The 10,224-nt window shown below is 43.0% G+C and overlaps 1 long non-coding RNA gene across 1 annotated transcript; it reads right to left on the bottom strand.

The window, feature by feature from the left end:
• Positions 1 to 3,199: 3,199 nt before the first annotated feature.
• LOC116666029 lies at positions 3,200 to 9,711 on the bottom strand. The gene is made up of 2 exons (XR_004322879.1): positions 8,790 to 9,711; positions 3,200 to 3,966 (listed from the first exon to the last, which is right to left on the bottom strand). It is a non-coding gene; the product is annotated as an uncharacterized LOC116666029 (long non-coding RNA).
• Between the last annotated feature and the right edge of the window lie 513 nt (positions 9,712 to 10,224).

The raw sequence follows: 10,224 nt of genomic DNA, 5'->3' as shown, positions 1-10,224 counted from the left end.
CCTGCTAGAAGGACTTGTTCCCTTAGGGTCAGAATTCTGAAAAGATGTGTTATCAAGCTGGCTTTCTCTAACTAGTTTTGAAATGTCAAAAAGATCTCCCCGAGTATCTTTCAACTGGGGTGCCTGGTACCTTTATACACCACCAAATGAAATTCAGGATCATCAACCAATAACTGGGAGATCTGAGAACCAGGAGAGACTCACCCCAATTCATATGGACTCACTGAGCAGGTCGATGGGTCCAAGAGGCCTTTGCGGGTACCAAGGCGCCAGATCTTTGCAGAGTTCGAGGGAAGGAGAGATGTCTGCTCTGGGTCGCCGAAACCATTGCCTGAAAGAAAAATGCACAGCATAAGAGCTATTGAGTTCATTTTGATTTGGGGAACTTGCTGAGGACTGTAGCTTGGAAGAGAGCCAAAGAGGTAAGGGTAGAGCCAGAATATGTATGAAACTTTTGCTGGGAAAACAAGTAATGAAGCACAAGAATATTACTGCTAATCCCAAAGAACAGACATTGCAGGTTAATTATTTTAAGTGTTTTTCTATGTATGGGAAGATGTCAGAATCTAGTCATTGAGATTTTTCCTTAGATAGGCATCTTAACTATCTAGGGACCAGTATATCCAAAGTACAGAATACCTCCTGTTTTTCTCCATCCAACCCGATCGCCCCTGAGGGCGCACTGTCAATGAGCTTGACCCTTGTGGAGCCGGAATGGCAGGCAACGTTGTCTTCATTGCAGGTGTTAGTGTGAAATAGCCCATTCCACCCAAAGAGAGTGTTCCCACGCGGACAAATCCAGTTCTTGTTTGCTTAAACTGCTTAAATTCTAGTTGCCTGAAATGTTCCTGGATCCAACCACCACCCCACGTCAACACCCTCCACCTGAGATTCCAGTTCCCAGACCTCTGAATTGCTTCAGCCTCACCAGCAGGACTAGCCTTCAACCTGCTGGCAAAAACAGCTTTTTTTTTTTTTTTCTAATTGAGTCCGGGAAAAATAGATGTTGACTTAAACTGGTTTCAACCTCTTTAGAGGAAAACATCTTAGTCTCCAACATAAGTATCCCAACACTTTAAGCTTTTACTTTAAAACTGTTACAAACAGGAACTTAAACTAAGGAGGAAGCAATGGTGCGTCACAAGACCGTGAAGACTCTCAAGCATGTCTTAACCCAGACAAGGTGCCTTGGGAACCAAAGGGAGGGACTTGCAGGCCCCGCCCCTCCGTCTCACGGTTCCTGCGCTGCGTCGGGCCCCGCGTCCCGCCCCTCGCAGAGGCGCTTCTTCCAGGCCCCGCCCCTTCCGCTCCGCGTACGCGCGCTTCCATACAGATCCAGAAGCCGGGACTGAGGAGCTGAGGTCGCGCTCGGGGTGGTGAGTTGATTGTTTTTTCTAGTTAAACGTACGTGTCGCAGTCCCCTCTTCTCCGTACCCGAGGTTTGGGGGTCCCTGTGGACCTTGAAGTTCCCGCCCCCCCCCGACCATCCCCAGCTAAGTTCAGTCGTGGCCGTGGGAGGCCCAGGGCCGTTTTCCTTTTGGTTTGAAGTCGCTCTGAGGCTGGTCCCTTCTTCGGCTTTTCTGCTTTCGGGCCACGTAGTCGCCGCTTTTCTTGCCGTGTTCCTGCTTGAAACCTTTTACTGACCTCAGCACCCCCAACATGTAAAGCCCTCCTCCCCAGGTGGATTCGTCCCTCCCAGCCTCGCCGTCTCGGCCCGTGGAGGACAGCGCCGGCCGCCCCGCTCCCGTGAGGCCGCGTCCTCTCCCGGGTCCTGGGATTGTGGGGAGCCCGGCCCTCTCCGGAGACCCCCTCCCTCCCAGCCCCTCTGTCCTCCGGTCCCCCTCAGGCTGGTCCTTCTGCTCCGCGGGTCTCCCCTTGGTCGTCAGCCCTTCCCCTTGTTACTCCCCCTTGAACTCTTCAATCAATAGAAATTGGTAACAGGCCAGAGGAGTAATTCAGGCAAGGCTTTATTGGGACTCCGGCTGCAGCAGGTGGGAACGAAAACAAGTAATAGGTTCCTTTGCCCGCTGTGTGTGGGGGTGGAGGGGAGGGGTGGCTGTGCGGAAAAATCAGCCTGTGCACCTTGGAGGCAGAATTGTGGGAGCAAAGAAGAAAGAGAGCCGCCTTATTGCTTTGCTGGACAAAGGGTGTCAGCAGGCTAATGCCTCGGAAACTTAATCCATCCTGGGTTGGGGCTTGGTGATTAGGCAAAGGGGTTGGAGCATATCAGTGGTAATGAGCAATAGAATCTTTTACAAAAGTTTGTTTTGTGTCATGATAACTTCTTGTTGTCTGTCAAGTAGGTCATTGTCAGCGGCCTTGGGGGTCTGATCCCGCCGGTGTCACGGGGTTGGGGGTGTGGAGGGGTGGTTGGAGGATCTGGCGGTTCCTTCAGTGTTATAGTTCCATGACCTTCTTTCTGGAAAGCAGCTTCTGGGATTTGGATACAAGTAATTTAGGTAGGGCATACATCATAGGGTCGGAGCTGCCAAGCATGTAATCATTCAACCAAGTTAAACAGTAGTAGCAAGGAGTAACACAGGTTAGTCAGAAAGAGCTCAGAGAAAACAAATTAATCAATCGCAGTAAACTCTGTAATCTTAGTATCAGGGAAGCCATTTTGTGACTCCTTCAAACCCCCACTGTTAGTTCGTTCCTTCCATGTCTATGGAAATAAGGAAGTGGGCATCGTTTTTGCCTGCTTTCTGCTGATCTGGCCCAAAAGCCAGTTGGCAACCCTGGCATCCATCTGTGATGCATAGGCGCCTGCATCTCCAGTGTTCTGAATTTGATATTTTATTCTATTTTGTTTTATTTGTATTTTTTAAATTGAAGTATAGTCAGTTTACAGTGTTGTGTCAATTTCTGGTGTATGAAATTTTATATTATTTAAAAGTAAGTATAATTTTAGATCAGGTATAAAAGTACAGTATATAATGTAGTTCATGGTACAAATTTTGTCTCATGAGGCAAGTAATACATCCAAGGCCGCTTAGTTTTGCCTTGGATGTCTGAACTACAGTTATTTTATTTTGACCACCTGTCACGGTCCAGGAAAATATTCTCTCTTGTCGCTTCTTCCTGTATCTAGAGTTACACTGTTATAATTAATTACAAATTGTCTGTAGAACTATAAAACAATTTTATAAAACAGGCAATACGCAAGTACTATAGCTAGAAATATTAGTAAGGTCATAAGTGAGAATTCAAGTTACGGTCTTTTATTAGGTGCAGCCCAGTTTACCTCTAGGTTGTCTAATTTAGTCTGTCTTACGCCAGTCCTCATCTTTACTGGGAAATTGTGTATTGGCACTGTCCGTAAGGAACCAGCCCCGTTTCCTAGTGTTATTAGGCTGGTTATCCTTAGTGTGACTTAATTTTTCCCAACATAAGGGCGCCTTTAAACTTAAATGATCACAGCCTGGTGTTAACCATTTAAGTCCATCCCATAGCTGTGGGAGGTTGTATTCTTGGCTGCAGTTCTGCGTATTACTCTGATTGAACTTGAGTAACTTTAGAAGAAAATTCACATTTACGGCCAGGGTTAGAGCACATAGTAACTGGCCAGGTCAGGGAATCGCACCTGGTGATATCAGTAGTGGCCTGAACAGAATTACATAACTTCTTTCTTCTAGAATAAGTTCCCTAAGGGTCAACTAATGAGACCCTTTGAGTAGAGAAGTACATCAGGGTAACCCAGAAGTACTGCATATAGGTAACTGGCCATAAGCCTAACAACTGGGTTAACTTTACCCTACAAAAGATCGTGAGATACATTTCGTTTTTAAGCAAAGGTGTGGGCAATGATCAAAGTAACTGGTGTGCAGTCCTGGTCCGGTGTCTTGGGTCAGCTGTCTACCCCAGATGTTGTCTTCCCCTCCTGGTCTGGTAGCTTTTCCTCCATTTGGACGTTGTTTTAAGGTGCAGCAGTCCTCTCTGTAGACCAGTCCAGTGCAGGAGCCCTTTCTGTGGGGAAATTAACCCAAGAGTCAGTTTCCTTCTGTTTCACTGTGCATGAGCTAGTTAAGAGTATCTGTTAAAGGCCATTCCATTTAGATGGGAGAGTTCTTAAATTACGTAATTTCTGGTATGCATAATCTCCTGGTTGTAGGTCCTGAGGCATCTAATCTTTATCCACAGATAGAGTACTGAGCTTCAGAAATAAACCTAGAGTGTCTCATTTTTAATAATTAAATTATACATCAGTACAACAAAACAGCAGGGAACTATCTGGGAAGTGCATTTTAGGCCGTAAATACAGACATCCGTTAATAAAACTAGAATTTAATATCCACTGAAACATAATCTTTTTCTCTCTATACTTACCCTCATTTTTATCAGGTATCGTCAAATTAAGATTAATTTGTCGGCAAATGATGTCAGATTATTTGATCGCATAGGCTCTTGTGAATTGGCTGTATTGGAATTTCTTAGCAGGAGTCTCAGACTGAATTCCCAAAAGGCCTCTCAAGGCCAGGAAAGCCACATCAGGCACCTGTCACAGATTTTGCCTTTTAGATTTAGGTGAATTCTTCCTTTTTTGAGGTCCCCCAAATACCTTGAGATTCCTATACTTGGTAGGGGGTGGTCTTTCTAACTTATCTAATAAAGCTGCTGGGAACCTAAGAGTTTCCAGTCTCTGCAGGGGTCAGATAGAAAAAGATAAATGCTTCACTTCTGCTTACAAATGTATAGTTTACCAAATTGCTGTAAGTTATAATTAGCTCGAGAAGGGTTTCTTTACATCTGAAAAACAGATTAAAAGCCAGTAATATTTCAGAGAGATAGAACCAAAAATTATAACCATATTCATCAGTTTACTCAGCCCCATGTAACTAATCCTTTTTTGTTTACAGTTTTATGAAATCAGAGTTTTCATCAGACTTTTAAAATTTCTTATCCAATTCAGTGCTATAATCTGAAATTTTTCAGAAACCAGTACTTGTCAAAAAGTCCTTTCTATAGATCTCCCTGAAGAGAAAGCATTTTGCAAAAGCATAAGAATAAAACAGTAACTGTCTATACATGACAAAAGGCTTAAAAACATGGTTAAGCACCTGGTTACACTGTAATCAGTAAAGAAACCTGGTTACAACAACCGGAATTATGACTGGTAACACTTCAGACATACCAGATTTTTACAGATTCCATATAATTTCTAGAATATCTATATTAACACTTTCCCATACTGTTTAGCCTAAGAAGATTTATTATTCATTTGACAATACTTCCCATATAATTTAACAGACCAAATGAACTTCATTAGTTTAAAATCTCTCCTTGGGATGTTTCAGGGGCCCTGTGTAGCATCCCAAGATTAGCTGGAAGTGAAAAGAACTCATTAAAATTTGAATTTGGAATCTTGTTACCAAAAGCAGATTAACCTTTTAAGAAAACTTCGTCCTCTTAACAGAGAGAGAGAAAACCAAATCTAGTCTTGTACCAGCTTATTCTAAGATTTATTTATTCAATTATGTTTATTTTAAACTTAGCCAATCCCAACCATGCACAAAACTATATTCTTGGGGTTCTGCTTTCACAAACCTTCCATCACTTTCTGCATCCATGTTAGTTTATCCCTCTTTTTTTTTATCCATCCAGAAACAACTAGCTCTAGTCAAACCTGTTTCTTTTTCCTTAACAAAATGCAATTTCATTTCTCACACCTTCTATACTGAAAACACACATCCTAGTTTCTTACTGTATGCCTGGAATGTTTAATTTTTTCCCCCTGCAGTAACTATAAATATTAAAATAGAATCCCCAACTTTTTTTTAAATTGAAGTACAGTCAATTATAATGTGTCACTATCTCATGTACAGCACAATGTCCCAGTCATGCATATACATGCATATATTCATTTTCATATTTTTTCATTAAAGGTTATAGGATAATGAACACAGTTCCTGTGCTTTACAGAAGAAACTTTTTAAAATTTATTTTTATTTATAGTTGCTAACATTGGTAAATCTCAAACTCCCAAATTTATCCCTTCCCACCCCCTTTCCCCAGTAACCATAAGATTATTTACTAAGTCTGTGATTCTGTTTCTGTTTTGTAGATGAGATCATAGTGTCTTTTTTTTTTTTTTTTTTTTTTTTTAAATTCCACATGTAAGTGACATCACATGGTCTTTTTCTTTCTCTTTCTGGCTTACTTCACTTAGAATGATCTCTAGGTCCATCCATGTTGCTGCAAATGGCATTTTTTTATTTGTTTTTATGGCTGAGTAGTAGTCCATTGTATAAATACACCACAACTTCTTTAGTCATCTGTTGATGAACATTTAGGTTGCTTCCATGTCTTGGCTATTGTATATAGAGCAGTTATGAACACTGGGGTGCATGTATCTTTTTGAATTAAAGTTCCCTCTGGACATATGCCCAGGAGTAGGATTGCTGGGTCATAGGGCAAGTCTATTTTTAGTTTTTTGAGGAATCTCCATACTGTTTTCCATAATGGCTGCACCAAACTACATTCCCACCAGCAGTGTAGGGTTCCCTTGTCTCCACACCCTCTCCAGCATTTATTCTTTGTGGATTTTTGAATGATGGCCATTCTGACTAGGGTGAGGTGATACCTCATTGTAGTTCTGGTTTGCATTTCTCTGATTATTAGTGATACTGAGCATTTTTTTCATGTGCCTATTGGCCATTTGTATGTCTTCTTTGGAGATACTGTTTTATGAGCTGTTTATATATTGTGGAAATAAGCCTCTGTCAGTCGCCTCATTTGCAAATTTTTCTCCCATTCTGTAGGTTATTGTTTTGTTTTGCTTGTAGTTTCCTTTGCTGTGCAAAAGCTTGTAAGTTTAATTAGGTCTCATTTGTTTATTTTTGCTCTTATTTCTATTGCCTGTGTAGACTGCCGTAGGAGAACTTTGCTAAGATTTATGTCAGAGAATGTTTTGCCTATGTTTTCTTCTAGAAGATTTAATGTCTTATCTTATGTTTAAGTCTTTAAGCCATTTTGAGTTTACTTTTGTGTATGGAGTGAAGAAGTGTTCTAACTTCATTGATTTACATGCTGCCGTCCAGTTTTCCCAACACCACTTGAAGAGACTGTCTTTTCTCCATTGTATATTCTTGCCCCCTTTGTTGAAGGTTTATTGACCATAGGTCTGTGGATTTATTTCTGGGTGCTCTGTTCTGTTCCATTGATCCATATGTCTGTTTTTATGCCAATACCATGCTGTTTTGGTTACTGTAGCTCCGTAGTATTGTCTGAAGTCTGGGAGGGGGATTCCGCCAGCATGGTTTTTTTTCTTCAATATTGCTTTGGCAATTCTGGGTCTTTTGTAATTCCATATAAATTTTAGGATTGTTGTTGTAGTTCTGTAAAAAAAAAAAAAAAAGTCCTGGATAATCTGATAAGGATCACATTAAATCTGGAGATTGCCTTGGGCAGTATGGCCATTTTAACAATATTTAGAATCCTCAACTCTCGAAAAAGCCACAATTTCTAGTAAGAACTAAGAAGTATGTAATTATGAATTGTCTTTTACATTAGCATTTCGTAGATTGGCAAACATAAATACCAACAGTTTCTAAAAACCATGTGCTTTCTTATTCTTATTAATAGTCCTGAATAGCTTTGGTTTCTCTGTAAAAGGAAACTAATGTTTATTAATTAATGTTTTAGTATTTTATCTCATTTGCATTTGATTTACTTGAAAGAATTTTTATTATATCAAGCAATTTTTTGCTGACAAATTTGTAACAGATATAACAAAATCTTATTGACTTATTAAATCTGTGTGTAACAGAAGTATTATACACTATGCATAACATTAATGACTCTAAAGACATACTTATGTTACTCAAATCAGTGAATTTTAACTTTAATATTAGTTATCAATCTGATACTGAGTATTTCCCAGTTCCTGTGAACCTGAAATATATTTTGTTTAGCTTTTGAGAAAAAGTCAGCTAAATAGTAGCTTTTTAGAAATCCTTAGTTTGTTAAGCACTTACTTGTAAGGCAGTTAAATAGAACTCTTTTATAAATTGAACACTTTTAGAGGTAGAGACATCTTGTATCTGTGCCCAGAAAGGGATCTCATAGTTTTCCTGCTTAAGTTTTCAACGGCCATTTACCACTTTTTTTTCCTTTGGTTTGAGGTTCTAAGAATTAACCCCAAGGCTGAAGCCTCGGGCACAGCAGGCTGTGTGTGTATTTCAAGGATGTGATAAGAGTTGATTGCAGTCTGGTGTCAAAGTGTGTCAGCCAAGACCCCGCTCTTGGTCATCCCCGGCGTCCTGAGAGGCAGCAGTTACTGGGGTCCTGAGGCTGCCAGGCGCCTCGGGCCCCTTATTCGCGGTCATTTTTTCACCTCCTTCCAGATCATACATTAACCAAGTTGTGTTACAATAAAACACTGTTTTCTTTTCAGTCAGTGAAGAATAGCTGTGGTTTGACCAGTCCTTTAGAATCTTTCCCAAGGGACTGTCAGGTGGCAGTGACGTGGCGCCGCCCACTTTATCTAACTGCGCTCGTCCTCCCAGAGACATAGAATTCCAGCCTCACCCAGACACAGGATTCCAACCCTGACCAGCAAATGGAAGCCTCACATTCCAAGTGCAAAGGCAGACTCAGATACAACTCAGATCTGGCACAAACCCAAATTAAACCCAAATCGGCTTCCTAGTCCACTAAGCCCATGAGCTGCTTTCCAGTTGGCACCTTCCAAATGGGGGCTTTGAGAGAGAGCGCCCATCAAATGGGGGCCCCAGCCTCCCAGAGGGAGGCCCTGAGGGGTCAAGGGGCCTCAGTGGGCACCGGGAACTTACCCAGAGTCTAGTCGGGGAGTCTCCGAAGGGCGCTCAGCAGTCAGAGGTCCCGGCCAGGCCTGAGAGAAGGAGGAAGAAGTCCCCTGAGCCAAGGGGCCCGGCAGCTGCTGGGGCTGCATCTGCCCCTGTCCCAGAGCGTCAGCTGCCCGGGCGGCAGGCCCAGAGGGCTCAGGCAGAGATCCCCTCCTTTGAAAAGTGGGGGACCTCGAGTCCCTTCCTGGTCATGAAATCTGTTGCTCGAAAAATCAGCCTTTGCATCCCCAAAAGCGAATTCAAACTCAGGCAGTTGCGAGCAGAGAAGAGAGCCGTCTTACTGCTTTGCCAGGCAAAGGGAGTCACAGCGGGCTAACGGCGTGGAAACTGAATCCCTCCTGGCTTGGGGCTTGGTGATAATATAGGCAAACAGGATGGAGCACAGTCAGTGATAACAAACAATAGAAGTGAAGTTTCTGGTGGCCCTTCAAGCCGGGCGCTGCCGTGGTGTTACCTACCAGGTCTGATCTCTCCAGCGTCGTGGGGTGGGGGCTGGGCTTTGGAGGATCTGGCGGTTCCTTCAGTGTTATTGTTCCGTGACCTTTCTGGAGAGTAGCTCCTGGGTTTTGGATGCAGGTAATTTAGGGTAGGGCATGAATCACAGGGTCGGGGTTGCTAAGCGTGTAGTCACTCAACCAAGTTAAACAGTAGTAGCGAGGAGTAGCACAGGCTAGGAGAGAAAACTGGGAAAAGACTGGGAGAAAACAAGTCAATCACAGTAAACTCTACAGAGCTGTCTTAGCAGCAGGGAAGCCGTTTTGTGACTCCTTCAGTGATGGCGAGCTGGTCCCTTAAATGGGGTGAGGGTGGGAGCAGGTCCAGGGTTCGGCCTGGAATGGTGGCTTAGGCGGTCTGCCCACCCCCACCCCCCAGTGGTGGAGCTGTGTGCAGGGACCATGCACAGTGCCCTGCTGTTGTTTGCTCCCAGCACCTCAGGAGTGGCAGTTGGGTTTTGGTCTTTTTGTATCCTGTTGTTCAGGGTTGCTCCAGCTGCCCACACACACTCTTTTATTTTTAGTCCCATTAGTTTCTTTGTATTCTGTTGCTCCAGGAGCCATTTGTCCAGGTGCACACAAAAAAGGGTTCCAGGTCCCAAGTCCCAGTCTGTCTCACCCTCACCTGAGTAGAGGAGGTGACCTGGGCCAGCTGTGTGACACCGTGTTCTTCCATCCCAAATTCCACCCTGCTGGAAAATGTGCAATCAGTGAAAAAAATTAATAGTCAATCTAAGAAATGAAAAATTTATTCCTGCCAACCTGAGGATTATAGCCCAGGAGACAGCCTCTCAGCTCTGAGAACTGTTCTGAAGAGGCAGGGGTGGGGGCCATTGTATAAATGGTTTTGGCAAAGGGGTGCGTACAATCAAGCACACATGTTGGTAGAAGATAACAACTGTTCTCAA

The sequence above is a fragment of the Camelus ferus genome, chromosome 9, assembly GCF_009834535.1.
Source record: "Camelus ferus isolate YT-003-E chromosome 9, BCGSAC_Cfer_1.0, whole genome shotgun sequence".
In the NCBI taxonomy this organism is placed as follows: domain Eukaryota; kingdom Metazoa; phylum Chordata; class Mammalia; order Artiodactyla; family Camelidae; genus Camelus; species Camelus ferus.
Note: the sequence above shows the minus strand (reverse complement) of the source record. Positions and strands in the feature narration are given on the sequence as shown.